We start from the raw sequence: 5809 nt of genomic DNA on the forward strand, positions 1-5809 counted from the left end.
TCCCCCCGCGGGGCGCAGCTGGGCCGCTCCGCCCCGGAGGCAGCCGGGTGGCGGCCGCCCTGCAGCGCCCCCGGGGTGGGCCCTGCTCGCCGGGGCTGCCCCCCGCCCCCGTGGGGCCTCCCGCCCGAGGCCCGCCCCGCCAGCTGCCTGCGCGCCGCCCCGCCCGGCCCAACCCGGCCGCCTTCCCCGGCTGACCTCTCTCCGCCATCGGGCCGGGCCCGAGGCTGGCCAAAGTTCCGGCGAAACCGAGAGAAACATTTTTGTCCCTACTTCTCAGCCTCGCTTCCCTTCCCCGCCCCCATCAGACTGCCCGCTCGGATCCAAAGGGAGCTGGAAATCACACGTTTCTACAGTTTTTACTGAGGGGTTTGGGGGTTTTGTTTTAGAGGAAAACACGCGATGAGACGAGGAAAGATACGATTTCAGAGCTCTCGGCTGCGAGCCTCAGGGGCGAGGAGAGTGGTCCCTGGCCCGTGTTCCCAGGATAGCCAATTAACATACTGAACTCGGCCGAGCGGCTCTGTCATGTTTCGAAATACCAAAAAATCCCCTTTTCTCTACCCCACCGCAACATCAGGAACTGAAATAGTCCCCCGAGTCGCAGTGCATAGAATGCAGAAGACTCGAGCTTTGTCCCCCTTTTTTTCCTTTTACCCATTTTCGTCCAATTTCTCCTGTTTTTACTACTTTAGGGTCGCTCACATGGGGTCCACATTTGCAGCCGGCCGACTGGGAATATTGCTGTGCTTCTAGGTTTTTTTTTTCCTCTTTTTCTCCCAACGGGCCTACCAAAGGCTCACGAGCCTCTCATTCCCCACCACCCCACCATTTCCAAGTTCCGTTCCTCACGCCCGCATCGCCGTGCCCCTGGGTCGTGCCCCCTCTCCCAGCCCCCACCTTCCCCTCCTTGACTGCCTCCTTTCCTGAACATGAATAATTCCGCAGCACTTCCCATCTGTTATTGCCATAGAGACAGAAGCTCGGCAAAGATAATGATGTTCTGTGCAGAGCCAGTGGGGGGAGAACAGCATCTGCGAGTTTGGGGGATAGAGTTCTAATCTCCAGAATATTCAGAAGGCCCTGCTGAAGATCTGATGTGGAAGACTGGACAGTCCTGAGACTTGGCATCCGGTCACCTCTGAGCACCTGGCTCGTGTCTAGCTAGAAGAAACGATTTTTAGAAACCAAATGACAGATTTTTAAAAAAGTGATTCCGAACTGCAATTAATAACAAATGTTTAGTACTCATTTTATGAGCCATAAAAATGATTACTTGCTAGCCTGTCCAAAGGCCTAAGAACTGAAATAAATTGGACAGTAAATAGACTTTTGAGAAATCAGACACATTATCCCCTCCCCTGTTCTTTTGATTTGCTTTCCCCGGGAATCTGGTTTTTGAGGGAAGAATCTTTTGTGCCTATGATTTTGTGTACAATGGTTTGAGAAATAATGACAGGCAAATGTGGCTAAAACCAATCAAGCTTCCAGGGAATTTTTTTCATTATTCATCAAAGTACAAAATGTACCAAATTAAAATTCACTTTGCCCTTGAATTCCCAAGGTCTTGGCCTCAAAGATACTGGTTTGGACGCAAGTGAAACCAAGCAGGGTATATTTACATAGATCTGATACAGACGGGAAGGCTCACACTAGCCACATGTTTGCAGGCCTACTTAAAAGGGTTTTCAGAAATAATTAGTAAAATTGTGTAATATGAAATTAAAAACACTGGAGCAAATGATGGTTTCTTTATCTCAGAAACAGAATTGAAGAGACAGAGAATACAGACCTTAGAAAAAATTAAGCACAGGGAGGTAGTGAATATTGTAATTCCTACATACTGATGGTCTTCATCAGCGTTGAAAAGTCGGCTTAAGTGTGGGTTAGTAAACAGCTGTTAGATGGGTTTCGCATGGCCTCCTACCTCACCTTGGCTGCCAGCAGGACCTGAGCAAGGCCACTGCGAGAGTGTGTGCCAGTGTGCCCAGGTAAGCATTCCAAGTGATTGGGGGTGGGGACCCTACTCATTGTTTCATCTTCCATTAAGCATACAGATAGAAGATCCAAACTGACTGGTACTAAGTGGTCTAGAATTTCTTCTTCAGTAGTTATGGCCATCTGGTAATAATAGAAACCAAGAATTTAGAGATGATCAATTCAAAGACCACTTCTGCCTTGTGACCTGATAAATGGTTTGGGACAAAAGCTTCCCTCTTATCTCCATTCACTGATCTATTGATAATGACCTACTAAGATTAATTATGAAGACTATGAAAACAAACAGGATAGGGTGGAGTGCAAACATTCCGTGTAAGTTAATTTTATTTTTATGAAGGGGGGGGAAGAAGAGTCAAATGAATGTTAATTGGGCATACAAACGCTGGCTTGTGTTTTCATTTACACCTTCTGCTCGTTTCTAGGGAAGAGAAACCAGTTGTATCATGATTGTTCTAGTACCTCCTCTCCCCCCTTCCTTGATCCTCAACAAAAAAACTTAGTTGCAGTATTTTTTTAGCAGCAAGTCAGATGCTACAAGGTCCTTCGATTTTACAAAAGAATCTCAGCTATTTCTCTTTCCATCTCGCTTTTTTTCTGTTGCTTTTCACTTATTTCTACTTGTCAGAATGATGGTGATGATGATGATGATGATGATGATGATGCCACCGATGCCCTTCAGCTTCCTCTCAGCACTTTAATCTTTTTCCTACCGATCCTCTTGCCTGTGCACTTTACTCTCCACGTTAGTTCAATGCTACTGCCCCTGCTGGTGGAAAGTTCCTGCCCCTCATTGACTAGGCTTTCTCTTCTGGGGCTCCTTTCTCCTCTTAGCTTCCAAGTCAATAGTGGACCTACAGGATCCCAATTCCCATATTCATGCTTTAAATAAGATGAGAACCAGATGCTTAAAAACTGCTAATGTCCTCTTCCTGAATGGTGTCACACAGCACTTCTTTTTTTCAGATTTTAACTTGGGCTCTGTGCAGTTGGAAGGGAAATAAAAGGAAGAAAGCAAAAAGGAATATCCAGAAAGAGTGAAATAGGGAAATGTTTGAATTTTGATGTTTAACTTGCAATAAACTCTAAACTCAATCTAACACACATTAAGTGTATTTCATTGTCAATTCTAGGAATTTCATGAGTGTTTAGAAAGTTTGGCAAAGTTTGACTTATTGCAAATCAGAAACCTTTTCTCTCTATTTTTTTTCCAGAAAAAAAAAAACAGGGAGAGTCATAATTAGCCCTATGATGTTGCCAGCTATGATTCGAAACTGCAAGTTGAAAGGCGTTGTCTAATACGTACTGCTGAACTATAAGTAGTTCAACGTGCTTCACACTTTCCTGCGAGATACATGCAAGAAATTCCCTTTTTAACAAAAGAGAAATTGAGGCAGAATTTAGATCACATGCCAAACCACTTTGCCGACCAGTGACAGCATAGGCATTAGAACCAAATATATTTGACCCACATTGGGGGAGTTTCCATTCTTCATTTCCTCACTCATCTTGGTGCTCATTCAAATAAACTATAAGGACTCATTCAAATTAGCCAAAAAGAGCAATATTGAAACTTACCGAGTAGGTAGCACTATACCAGGCATTGTGCTATATTTATCACAACCCACAATAACACTTTACTATGTGCAATGCTTTCTGATATTTGATTCTGCTCTATTCTGTTTCTTTGTATTTCAATTCACTATTACTGCATTTCAACCTACAGTTTAAGAAAGAGTGCATTAAAGAATAATAATCAGGAGCTGGCTCATGGCCGAGAGGTTAAGTTCGCACACTTGACTTGGGAGACCCAGGGTTTCGCCAGTTAGGATCCTGGGCGCGGACATGGCATTGCTCAGCAGGCCATGCTGAGGTGGTGTCCCACACAGCACAACCAGAAGGACCTACAACTAGAATATGCAACTGTGTACTGGGGGGCTCTGGGGAGAAAGAAGAAGAAGAAAAAGAAAAGGAAGATTGGTAACAGATGTCAGCTCAGGAGCCAATCTTTAAAAAAAAAAAAGGAAGAAGAATCAATGTTAACATTTATATAGTGTTTCCTATCGCTAGGCTCTGTTCTAAGCACTTTATGCATAATAACTCATTTAATCCTCACAACAGCCCTGTGAGGTGGGCATTATTATCACCCCATTTTACAGATAAAGAAGCTGGCACAGAGTTGTACTCAAGACCACACAGCCAGATAAATTCTTCCCCTCAGATTGTGAAAAAGGTTATACATGATTTTCAAATCTGAGTTCTATGTAGGATTAATCTGGGTATAAAAAATAGGATTAAAGGTTATGTTATGTGATTTGAGGGTCGCTAAATATTCTTTCACTGCCTTTCTGACATAGGTTTGAAATTCTAAGATATTTATTTCTATTATATCCAAGTTAAACTGAAAATGTTATTACTTAGAAGGGAATAAGCAGTATCACTATTATTATTATTATTAATCTCTCAACAATGCCTCAGGTTAGGCAAAATTATCCCCACTTATCAGAAGAGAACTGATATTTTGGGCTTATCTGAAATCTTTGCTACAGTTTGCTGTCTATATCAGATTAATTGGTCATCTAGCAGAATTCTGTTGTAATGGTACACAAGATAAAGAAACTTTGATTAGAAGAGAATGTAGAAATAGTGTGGTGTAGCTCAAGGAGGGAAAGGTCAGGTAAAGGACCAAAGTAGGGAGTCCTGGGCCATCAAATGGTAGAGTGAGAATTGCACTGGTCTCCCATGGTGATGGCTGCTCAGCTCTGTCTTTTCCTGCCTCTTGGCCCACCCTCTGAACCACAGCCAACAGGCCACAGCAGCAGAGGTCCACACAGCTATGATTGACCTTGGCCCCAATTACAGCCAAGTGGATCAGGAATAGACACGTGGACCAAGCTAGGCCAATGAACACCTTCCCAGAGGTGTTTGGAAAGAGCACTGAAAGAGGCTAGCCTTGGCCTGGCTGATGTATTGAATGGAGGAAATATAATCTCAGGAGCTATCAGTGATCATACTTGCTGTATCATGGAGTGGAAAAACAGTGTAAGCAGAGAAACCAAAATGAGGCAGATGCAAAGAGAGGAGCAGATAGAGTGCTGACAAGACTCAAGTCTTAGCTTCCAGTTTGTTCACAGACTGAGCTGTATCCCTGTCTTTGGATGTTCCTGCAACCTTGAACTGAATCCCCTTTTTGGCTTGAGCTAGTCAGAGTGGGTTTCTGTCACTTGCAACCAAAAGAGTCAGGCAGAAGTGGAAGAATAGAACAGTGGCAGAAAGACCTACCTGCTTCCATTTTGTCTATGACTGGACTTAATCATAACTGCCAGTTCTCACTGACATTAGATTCCGCCACCAAAAAAAGATCAAACAATTAAAACAGCCCATCTTTTTTTGCCTTTGGAGTGTAAAATATTTAAAGATCTTCTTGCTTCTTTTAAATGTAGGAGTCTCTAGGCCAATGCTGTCCAGTAGAACTTTCTGCAGTGATGGATATGTTCTATATCTGTGTTGTCCAACAGGGAGCCCCCAGCTATATACAGCTGTTGAGCACTTGAGATGTGGCCAGTGCAACTAAGAAACCGAACTTTTTATTTTATTTTATTTTAATAAATTTAAGTTTAAACAGCCACCGTATGTAGCTAGTGGCTACCATATTGGAGAGCACATTTCTCTCATCATTGAAAATGGGTTTTTTCTGTGACAAGATACAAATAGTAAAGTTGGTTTGCAGTGTCAAGATGAGAATCAAAAGAAAATTGAGAGTAGTGTAGAAGCAGTGGGAGACCACTATGAAGTGCCTGACCCAGTCATTGTA

The sequence above is a fragment of the Equus quagga genome, chromosome 4, assembly GCF_021613505.1.
Source record: "Equus quagga isolate Etosha38 chromosome 4, UCLA_HA_Equagga_1.0, whole genome shotgun sequence".
Classification (NCBI taxonomy): Eukaryota; Metazoa; Chordata; class Mammalia; order Perissodactyla; family Equidae; genus Equus; species Equus quagga.